This window comes from Malania oleifera, chromosome 13, assembly GCF_029873635.1.
Source record: "Malania oleifera isolate guangnan ecotype guangnan chromosome 13, ASM2987363v1, whole genome shotgun sequence".
In the NCBI taxonomy this organism is placed as follows: Eukaryota; Viridiplantae; Streptophyta; class Magnoliopsida; order Santalales; family Ximeniaceae; genus Malania; species Malania oleifera.
Genome location: NC_080429.1, coordinates 39,739,545 through 39,751,724, shown reverse-complemented (window position 1 = coordinate 39,751,724; position 12,180 = coordinate 39,739,545). Strand labels below are relative to the sequence as shown.

General features: G+C 35.8%; 1 pseudogene; it reads left to right on the top strand.

Annotated features, from left to right (window-relative positions):
* Positions 1–12,180, top strand: part of LOC131145809 (SNARE-interacting protein KEULE-like) — an 81,495-nt pseudogene that overhangs the window by 15,558 nt on the left and 53,757 nt on the right.

Genomic DNA, 12,180 nt, shown 5'->3' with positions numbered 1-12,180 from the left:
TTTTGAAAAAGTTCGACCGAAATTTCGAGCTTTCGGCAAATTTCGTTCAAAATTTCAAAAATTTTGTCTGTTCTTCCGAAATTTTCTGGAAATCATGTAAAAAAAAGAAACAAAAATTGGAGGGAGGAATTTCAGCGCTATTTTAGAGTATTCTCAGATTTTTTTTTGCTTTTCCCACGTGATTGTGCACGTTGTGCAACTCGTGAGCTTATACAGTGAAAAACAAAAATCTCGCAGAGATACTCTGCAGATCCATTATTCAACCCAATAATTCCACCGACCACTACACAAATTATTTGTATAAATTAACATGCATTCGGATACATACCTCAAGCTCAAACTCTCAAAGCCTTCTTCTTCTTCCATCTTCAAACTTAAAAAAAAAAACCCTAGATTCTAAATTTTCTGCTGCCTCCTGCGTCCACCTTTGAGGTTCGAACTCCGAAAAGCCCTAGCCTTCGAATCCCCTCCTGCCAGCCCTTCAAGCCTCTGCCTCTAGCCTTCGGCTTCACCCTCCACCTCCATCGTTGTTGGCGTCGCACACAGTTGCAGCCAGTCGCAAGAACTCCAGCCTGCATTCTTCCTTTTTGCCGAGGCTCTCGCAGAGTTGCGAGCAAGAAACCGAGAGAAGAGAGATGAGAAACGAGGGACGAGAGTCTGGAGCCACTGTCGCCCCTCCCTCCACGAGCAGCAGCAGCTCCACAAAATAAAAGTGCTGCAAACTAAAGACTGGTTTATATTTTAAATAACATGTTTTAACCTTTAAGCTTTTTTATTTACTCAAAATCCCCCTTGCCCCCAATATATTTACAGCAATGCCCTCCTCTCTCATTTACTATTTACCCCTTAGTTAATGTTACTAACTTACTAGTTACTACTTACTACTTTACTAGTATACTAAATAATAAGTTAGTATAATAAATAATTAGTTAATAACTAGTAAATTTAATAACTAAATAAAATTAGAATAATTTACTATTATTGTCTTATTATAGTATAAATTAATAAATTATTTCATTTATTTAAATATATTCGTTTTAAAAATTTATTACTTAATAATAATTTTTCTAAAAATTATCATTAATTTTGTAATTTTAATTTAATAATTTAATATTTCTCTTAGTTATTAATTTATCTTTATTTAGCATCTAAATATTTTTATTTTAAAATTATAGAGTAACATCGAAATAATTTTTTTTTTTTTACCAATTCAGAGTAATTTAACACCTAATCAGTATAGCCTAGTAATTAAATAAATTAAAGTACTTATTAGCTTAATATAGTTTAAATTATTTCATTTATTTGACTAATTTAATTTCCATAATTTATTGGTAATTTTGTACATTATCATTAAATTTTGTTAATTTAATTTAATATTTTAATGTTTGTCTTATTTATTAATATTATATTGATAATAAAACATCTCAAATAATTTTCTTTTAAAATTGTTGACTAATTTAACACCTAATTTTTGATTCATTGTTACCTTGTAGGAAAGTAAAATTATCTACAGAAATGTCTGAAGGAAGAAAACAAGATCTAGCATGGGAACATGGATACCCGATGCCCAATGTCAAGAATAGATTTATTTGCAAATACTGCAGAATACAAATGAAGAGTGGTGGTGCAACAAGATTAAAAATGCACCTAGCAAATTACGACCCGCAACATAATATAAAATTCTGCGACAAAGTAACTCTTGAAGTTAAGCAGGAAATGAGAATTGTTTTAGAAAGAAAAACAATAGCTAAGGCCAAAAAAATAGAAAGAATGGATCAAATAAAAAATGAATTGCGTGAGAACTTGATGCAATCACAACAAATTGATGAAGTTGATGATGTTGACGATATTTCCTACCCGCCTGACAGTTCTTGCTATGAAAGGTCTGCATATCGTCAAGCATTCTATGCTTCAAAACAGACGGAATGGGAAAGAGACCAATCTCGTAGGTTTGCAAGTAGCCAACAAGGAGGCAGTTCAGGGGCTGGTAGTAGTGCAGGGCAACCTCCAATGAGGCGATCTCAAAGTGTGAGAGAGCTAGAAATAGAGCCATATATTTCAAAGCCTTCTTAATATTACAAGTCAGATGCAGCAAAACAAAGAAACTTGAAAAATTTATTCAAAGGAGGTAAAATAAAAGAAGAAATGAATAGGTTGATTTTAAAGTTTTTTATAAATGATAATGTTCCACCTGAGAAGGCAAAATCACCTCATTTTAAAAACATGGTATGGGGTTGCCAATCAGCTGGAACGGGAGTCGATCCACCGACACCCTATGAAATAAGAACAAAATACCTTGATTTAGAGGTAAAAGAAATGGAAGGCCACGTACAAGAAGTGAAGAAAAAGTGGGCCACGTATGGCTGCACTGTAATGTGTGATGGATGGACAGGCCCTACAAAATTATCCATCATAAATTTCATGGTTTACTCGAAAGGAAGCACAATTTTTCTAAAGTTGATAGATGCTTCTGACAAAATAAAATACCATGAATACATATATTCCTTATTAAAACATGTTGTGCAAGAGGTAGGAAAGCAACATTTTGTCCATGTGGTGACTGATAATGGTAGTGCGTACAAGAAAGCGGGTCTAAAATTAATGAAAAAATTCAACTTGTATTGGACTCCTTGCGCCGCTCATTGTATTGATCTCATTTTTAAAGAGGTCGGAAAAAGAGAGGCAATAAGCATAGTGATCTTGCAGGGGAGACAGATCACTAATTTTATATATAATCATGGATGGTTGCTTGCTAAAATGAGGGAGCACTGTCAAGGGGATATTGTGCGTCCAGGGGCCACACGATTTGCTACAAACTACATTGCATTTGATAGCCTACAAAAAAAAAGAGTAGGTTTAAAATCTCTATTCACATCTGATGAATGGGCTGAGCATGCTCTTAGTCGAACAAAAATGGGTAGAGAAATTGAAAGTACAGTTCTTAACCATCAATTTTGGGATAGAGTGACAAAAGTTTGTTACATTTATGAGCCTATATGTCGAGTATTGCATATAGTTGACAGTGAAGTGTGGCCAACATTAGGAGTTGTGTTTGAAGCAATAAGGGTGATGAAAGAGGCCATTGAAATAGGTGCAAGAAGTGCAAGATGGGTTCTCAAAGTCATCAATGATCGGTGGGAAAGAACCCTTGAACATCCTCTTCATGCAGCAAGTATAAAATATTTATAAATTTCAAGAAATTCATATATCAAAATACTTATTACATATTTATATTTTACTTTATTTGATTGGCAACTTATTTCTTAAATCCAAAATGTCAATACAAAGAAGGTGTTGGGGAAGATCCTTATTTTCTTGATGTAGTTCACAAAGTTTTTAACACCCTTGAGCCACATTCCTCGGGCCTAGATCAAATTGGAAATGAGGTATATTTTTAAAATAAAATTTAAATAAAATATGTCTTAATCCATGTTTAATTATTCAATAACAATATTTTTTTTAGATTATTATATTTAGAGATGCTAGAAGAAGCTTTGGAGAAGCAGCTGCTAAAGCAGCTAGGGCAACCATGGCACCTGGTAAGTATTTTTATATAAATGTACAATACAAAGTTACAAACTTCTTCAAGTACAATCTACTAAGTAGTAAATACTAACTTGTGTTCTTAAAACATCTTGCACAGCTGATTGGTGGATGATGTATGGATCAAGTGCTCCAATCCTAAGAAAGCTAGCATTGCGCATTTTGTCACAAACCGCATCTTCATCAGCTTGTGAACGAAATTGGAGCACATTTGCACTCATTCACACAAAGCAAAGAAATAGACTAGCCTACAGCAGACTTCAGCAGCTTGTTTTTTGCTATTACAACATGAAGCTTCGAATAAGAGATATGGAGGCCGAAATGGACAAAGTGGCTGAATAAGATCCCTTGTACCTTCTTGACATATCAGTTGAATTGGGTGATGAGGATGAGTATCCACTTTTTCAATGGATTAGGCCATCCCATCTTGATGAACGAGACGGAAGTCCCCATCCACAAATGGCCAAGCATGCACAAGATGACTTTGGCATTGATGTTAATCAGGTAATGGTAGAAGAAGTAATATCTAGTAGTGATGATTCTCAAATGAATCTTGGATCTAGATATGGAACTTCATCCACTATGCCTCTGGTGGTGATGATGATAATAACGACGATGATGCTGGTGGTGACGGATCTAACCCCGGCGGTAGCAGTGGGCAAGGTGGTGATGGTGGGGACTATGGAGGAAATGAAGGATGGCAAGATTATAGACCAGAAGTGGAATATACACGTCCTTCCCAACTAGAAGATGAGGGTTCACAAAGAGAAACACGTCCAGTTGATAGGCGGTACAGTCGTAGAAAAGGAAAAGGGAAGATACATCAAATAGAAGAGGATACCTTTTCCCTTAGCATGGAATCTATGAGTATAGGAACAGAACACGACTTTAATAGTTATGGTGGTTATGAATCTACACAGAACAGCTCCTCACAATCTACATATGGCCAACCACAACAATATGGAAATTGGCAACCACATGTCTATGGGTATGGACAAACAGGTCAAGAATATAGGTATGAGTATGACCTGTATGCAAATGCAAAACAATCCTATGGACATACACAACAAGTAGAACCTGCAAGAAGAAATCCTAGTAAACGAAGATCTTCTGGTCGAGTAGAAACTGCCATGAACCAGATGACTACAGAGGAGTATGAACAACAGATATACACCTATACGGCTATACTCAATATTTTGGAAATTATATGACATGGAGTGATTATTGTAAACAATATATGTCATCTCGAAATCCTAATGATAGGGATAGGAGAGATGACTTTGAGCCACCAAGAAAGTCCATGTGGTATTAGATCATTAAATGTATAATTTTTATTGAAAATGTAGTTGTTTAAATGATAATTTGTTGCCTTAAATCTTAAAGGAATAGCTTCAAAACTTTATAATCATTTGAATGTTCTTCAGTTCATAGTTTGTTTCGCGATATGCAGTTTAATATCCTACACACTAGAAACTTGTCATAGATGCATTTTTTTAATGTATTTTGATATCATATTAAGCATAATCATCTATTCTAATATTTCCTAAAGTTTTATTGTAAATTTCTATCATTTACTATAAATTTCCGTAATTTCTTTAAATTGAAATCGAAATTTCCATCGAAATTTCCGTAAATTGAGACCATCGAAATTGAAATTTAAGTCTTTGTTTATAGGACTCTTTTCACATGAAGGATCTGGGATCTCTTACGTATTTTCTTGGTCTAGAAATTATTGCTTGTTCACATGGTATTTTTCTGTCACAACACAAGTATGCCCAGGATTTGGTGGATCTACCCCTCTTGATACTCCCATGGAACTTAATCTCAAGCTGCGCAAAGAAGAGGGTGACTTGTCATTAGACCCTGTAGCCTATCGTACGCTGTTGGCAGCTTGGTATATCTTACAATTACTAGACTTGGTATTTCTTATGCAGTCCAACAAGTTAGTGAGTTCATGGCTTCTCTCGGCACCTTCATATGGCCTTGGCACCTTCATATGGCTGCAGTTTGACGAATCATTTGCTATGTCCATGGCACAGCTTTGCGGGGACTTTTCTATCCTGTTGATACTTCACTCGATCTTGTAGCATATAGTGATGCCGAGTATAGTGACACTCGACGTTCTACTATGGGTTGGTGCATGTTTCTTGGTCCGGCTCTTATTTCTTGGAAAAGCAAGAAACAGGACCATGTTTCTAAGTCCTCTATTGAGTCCAAATATAGGGCCATGTCCCAAGCTTGCGCTGAGATACATTGGATCTGAGGGCTATCGGCTGAACTTGGCTTCTCTCCAGGTGGTCCTACTTCTCTTCATGCGGATAATACCAGTGCCAATCACATTTCAGCCAATCCCATCTTCCATGAACGCACTAAACATATCAAGGTTGATTGCCACTTCATCCATGAGGCGTTTGAAGCTCAAACTATCTCTCTTCCTCATGTGTCTAGCAATCTTCAAGTGGCAGATATTTTCACCAAGGCTCTCACATGGCAATGGCATAATTTTCCTACAAACAAACTGATGCTTATGGATGATACACATCAATTTGAGGGGAGATGTCAGTAGAAGGCCATAAATTATGCCTTGTTAATAGCTATTAATCTAGGCTGTATATAGTTTCATAAATAGGAGAGGAGATTTAGCTTACCATGTATAGCTTCCTAAAATCACTCTATGTAAATTAGCTAGCTTGCCATATATAGCTTCCTAAGATCACTCTGTGTAATTAGCATGTACAGATTTAAGATTCCTTGTATAACTGGCAGTCTTGCCTATATAATGAAAGACCTTCTCAAAAGAGAGGACAATTCGAACCATTCTGTTACTTGGTGCCCTTTTGATAAATTTTCACTTTACCGATTTTAAAAAAAAGCACCTACAGCAAAATCTATAAAATTTCTGCACATTCGTTGTATTTTGAGCACTGTATCATAATCTTAATGTATGTAACTACCAATTTTAGAGAGACAACTGAGATTCCCATCCCTGAATAAGATTTTCATGTTTGTGAAACTTTCTTAATTATTTCCCTTTATTTCACCTTATTACCTATTGTTGTCTTTTCTTTGACAGATGCTTAGTTACTTCTTTTTATGATTTTATTCTTTATATCATGCTCAATTTAAATTCTGCTTGTGCTTGAATCCCTTATCTATAGGTTCTCATAGTGGACAAGTTCACTGTAAGGATAATGTCTTCTGCGTGTAAGATGGCTGACATCATAGATGAAGGAGTTTCATGTAAGGATCAAAGAACATAAAAGTGAAATACTAAATTTTCAGATTTTCATTTTTTTCCTATGATGAGCATTTAACCTTGTAGCCATTCCCTGCCATGTCATCAGTTGTGTAAGAATGTTTTCATCATTGTCGCACCAATATCATTATCACTGAGTAAGTTGAAAATATGATGTGCAACTGCTGGTTATGCTTGGAGTAGGATATCCTAATGACCACAGTATACTTATTTCTGGTGGAAGTTCTCTAATTCCTCTGAGGTGTGACTGCCATCCATAACAGCTTAAGCTTTTGGGATTGAGTTGTTTGACAATAGTTTCGGAGATTTGGTTTTAAGTATGCTCTGAATTCAAACCTCATTGCTCAATGCCTGCTTCCTGTTATTTATTATTATCTCTTTGTTTGCCTTTCCGGTGCAGTGGGGCTGCACCGTGCCATAGGAGCTGCATCAGCATTAGCCTGGTGTACATTGTTGAACCATTCACTAACAGTTCAAGTTTTTTCGATTCTAGTATTTGCCTGCATTTCCCTTTGGATCCAGTAGATAATGTGTTTGACCCCCATGGACATGGAGGCACAGCTACTTGACCAGTTAATTGCCATTTGCTTTTTAAGTGGTTAATTTGTTATTTCAGTCAAGCTGCAAGGATGTCATCCCTCTGTTTAATTTTGTTTTAGCCATATGACATCAAATAGCTAGAAAATGGCAAAATTTGTTGAGTTTCTAACAATAGGAATGCTGGTATGGGCATGGGATATTAAAAAGATATGCTGAAAACTCTTCAGTTTTGATCTATGTTGGTTTTAATCTGGAGACATTACAATTTTTTGTGTTTCTCTGCAGTGGTGGAAGATATATACAAGGAAAGACAGCCTTTGAACTGCATGGATGCTATATATTTCATCCAGCCATCCAAAAAAAAGTAACAGATTTTTCTTTGCTCAACTCTTGACTTTAAATAATTGCTTCCTTGGAGCTTATTCCAGGCACAAAAGTATAGAAGACATTTTTCTTTTGTCTTGGTTGGTTGAGGAACTTTTGCTGTCATCTGTTTCCATCTTTTTGTTGTTCAAATTATTTCTGAATATTTTTCTTCCTTTGATCAATAAGCATACCTTAAAAAATAAAATGATGGGAAAATGTATAAGAGAGGGAAAGTAATGCCTCTTTATTTCTGCCTGTTAAGGCCTGATATACATTGTTAGCCAGCTTAAGCTTTTAGTTAAAGTGGTACTCTAACATGGATCAGAGCTGGTTGCCAAGAGGTCCTGTGGTATAGTCTTGTTGCCGGCATTTATTATTTGTTTTTCAAGAAATATCTTATTCCCTATAATGGGTGGTGACTGGTGTTTATCGTTTGTTTATCTCTCCACGTGCTGTCGGGCTGCACATGCAGGGGAGTGTTAAGGCCTGATATACATTGTTGCTTCACAACCAAACAGCTTAAGCTTTTAGGTAACGCAGAATTCCAACACTGCCTTTTATCACTTGAAATTCATACGATTTATATGGTGTCATCTAATGCAGAACTTAAATTTGCATTTCTATTCCTGGTGTTTCCTAATTGCTGTTCTCTAAGAATGCACTCTTGCTTATGTGAAATATTCTTGCAGTATGCTTAGATATTCCATTAAAAAATCTTTTCAGAGTAGGGTAGTTAATGGAATAACAACTTAAAATATATTGAATGATCTCTTTTGAGGCAGATTGCTGTGTATTCCATGAATCCGACTTGTTGGCGTAAGACTTAAATATATCAAATGATCTCTTTTGAGGCAGATTGTTGTGTATTCCCTGAATCTGACTCGTTGGCGTACGAAGTAAAATATATTAAATGATCTCTTTTAAGGCATATTGTTGTGTATTCCATGAATCTGATTCTTCTTCGTCTTCCTAAGCATTCCTCTCTTCTCTCTCTCTCTCTCTCTCTCTCTCTCTCTCTCTCTCTCTCATGTTTTTGGTTAATTTGCAGTGTTATTAAGCTCTTGTCAGATATGGGAAGAGGAGAGCCTTTTTACCCGAAGTATGTGAAGGATCTTTTTCGCCTCCAAAATAAGTTTGGGAAGATTTTTTATTGTGATTTCTGATTGTCCTTTTTTCCTTTCTTTTTTCTTTTTTCTCCATGCTTGTTGAAGGGCCTTTGTTTTCTTTACTTCACCTATAGCAAAGGAACTGTTCAATCACATTATGAAAGATGCCAATGCAGTGCCTCGCATAGAATTGAGAGAGGTTACATTTTTCTTGATTTTAGCTTTACCTATTTTCCTGCTCTATATTTTGTAGTGTTTGTAGTTTCTATAGTTGCTTTCTCTTTGTTATTCTTATTGATTGATATCTTGTCATAAAATAATCAGTTTTTTTGTTTTTTTCTGTTTGTTATGGGTGAGAAAATGCAGATGAACTTGGAGTATTTTGCTATAGACAGCCAGGTACATGATGATATTTAATCGGCTTCTTAATTAATTTTCTGTACACATGATACATTGGAAAACATTATGAATCTAGTTTGTGACAACTTTTATACTTTGTTCGAGAATTTTGAAAGAAGATGTCTTATTCTTCTCTTTGTAAATTCTTCTCTTATTAGTGAAATCTCTTCTTCTGTTATTTAAAAAAAAAATCAAAAATAAAAACAAAACAAAAGATTTTTTAAAGAAAGATGACAAGTTCATTGGCAAGATACACTGTCCTTCCCCGAGGTTTGTCAAAAATATGGAAACCTCCCTTGCATTTAAAAAATTACATTGACATCCCTGACATCCCTTCTTATTTAATTTGTTTCATTTATCACTCTTCTGTTCACCACATGTTAATAACTTAGATGGAACATGATGATGTCATGCTATATGTATTCATAAACTATCAATTTTACCATTTTCTTTCCCAAAGATTGACCCCATCAACACTTAAGACAATAGGAACAATAGGGGGATTTTTTTGTCATTATAGTCCTGTTCCACATTCTTCTTCATGCACTGATTTCTTTTTGCCAAGTTCATGCAGAATAATGGTAAAATTTAATCAAACATGCAGTGAACAAAAACCCATTGACATTACATAATGAAACAAAAGGGATTTTGAAAGTGGCTATATCACCATCATGGCAACTCTCTGTTAGTGGCTAGTCATTGTCTTACACCATCAGGCTTTTGAAGCTTCAACCTTGTCATTCTGATCACCCCTTCCCCCACTGTTGCTGCTGCAAGCACTAATTCCTCTGCTGTCTTAGACAGACATCCCTTAACAGCTTCATCAATCTTAGTCCCCTTCTCCGTTTTCATGACTCAGGATAACCAAACCCTCAAGCATAATATCCTCTGGAGAGGATATATTAGGGGAGAAATTAGATTAGGGAGAATGCAAATCAAGTGTGAGATTGGGATATTAAGGAATGGAAGAAATTGAGATAGAAGTCAGGATAGGGAGACACTATGTGGAGAATGAAAGGAGGGGGGCATTGTGGAGGAGGTGCTATAACAATGGTCTGAAGAAAGGATGATTTGATGTAGCAGAGAGTGGCTTCAAGGCATGTCACTGGTTTTGCTTTTCTTAAAGGTTTATTCACCGCCGCCACATTTAGTGCCCCAAAAATTCAAGTGAATATCATTTAGAATACAATGGAGCCACTATCCACTTGTGTTTGCATTAATGAAGGCAGATCCCTTGAATATTTGCAAGAAAATCAAGAATGCTATTCTAAGTAAACTATCCTTACAGTAGACAAAGTCCTGAATGTGTCTGCAAAAAGAAAATTAGTAGTAGAAGTAATTTGCTTGCAGCATTATGCTCTATCCACATTATCTGCTTGCTGTATCTCTGTATTCTGCAGGTCCTATTTATCAATATAAGTAGACTCAATTACATATTTCCAAATGGTTTATCCTCTAGAAGATTTAAATGTGCACCACCCCAATTTGTCATTTTATTTTGAAGACTACATATCACACCACTTTGCGAGACCTGTTGCACCATCTGGATGGCAACTTGGATCAAGCCATAGGGTTTGCTGGTCCAACTCACCAATAATTGTGTTGGTTATCCAAAATGGAAATGGAAGCGAGGTTGTGATCCAAAATGTTTGCATAAATTTAACTGCCATCGTTGTGCCTTGCACTAACGTGAAGTGCTATCAAAGCACCACATTGCACTATGCACATGCAGGTGTTGGCTTATGCATGCATGCATGTGCAGACGGTGCTATGTTCATTCTTATAGGATTGCATCCCTGTGTGAGGCCCAGTTTTATATAAAGAAAAATATGTGATTGTTTCCATGTATACGGAAACTGAAGTTTCCTTTTCCACTGTAGGACAACTCCCACTACCTCCTAATTTTTTCACACACAACCGTTCCCAAGCCTGGGTAAAGGAGGAGGGTTGTGTTAGGTAGCTGACGACCAGCGTAAAATTTGTTAGATCACTATGATATGAATCCTTACCGAATATTTGCTGGGGCGTTCCCTACGAGCGACGTGTTGCACTTGTACCACCCGGGTGTAGTGAAAAGTGGGTGAGAGTGGGCTAAGTCGTCGCCCCGAAGCGACATGCCTTATCGGCACCCGAGTACGGTGTCAAATATGCGAGGGTTCCTGCATCATTCTGGACATAGGCAGGTAAAGACGTTAGTTCAGGAAACTAGGATTAGATTAACAACTTGGAATATTGGGATACTTACGGGTAAAAGCATGGAAATTGTGGATACAATGATCAGAAGAAGTATTAATATAATTTGACTTCAAAAAACTAAGTGAGTGGGGAAGAAAGTTAGAGAAATTGATAAATCAGGATTTAAATTTTGGTACGTTGGAAAAGAAAAACATAAGAATGGAGTAGGAATTATTATAGAAAAAAATTGTTGATGTAAATAGAGTAGGGGATAGAATTTTAAAATCAAAATAGTATTAAGACAAGAGATAATAAATATCATTAGTGCTTATGCTCCTCAAGTCGGCTTAGCAGAAAACCTTAAAAGACAATTTTGGGAAGATATAGATAGTATTATACAAGGCATACTAGGGACTGAGAAAATATTTATTGGAGGAGATTTGAATGGACATGTTGGAAGGAATAATAAAAATTATGAGAGGATACATAGAGGATATGGATATGGAGACAAAAATGAGTCTGGGGAGATGATCTTAGACTTCGCTATGTCATATGATTTTAGTATAATGAATATTTGCTTTAAGAAGAGAAGAACACTTAATAACCTTTAAAAGTGGACAAAATAGAAGTCAAATAGATTTTTTTTTTTAATTACGAGGGTAGATCGTTTATCATGCAAGGATTGTAAATTTATTCCAGGTGAAAGCCTAACCACACAACATTGAGTCTTAGTGTTTGATATATGTATTAAAAAATGGAAGAAAAAGAATAAAATAAACCAGTGTAAGAGAACTA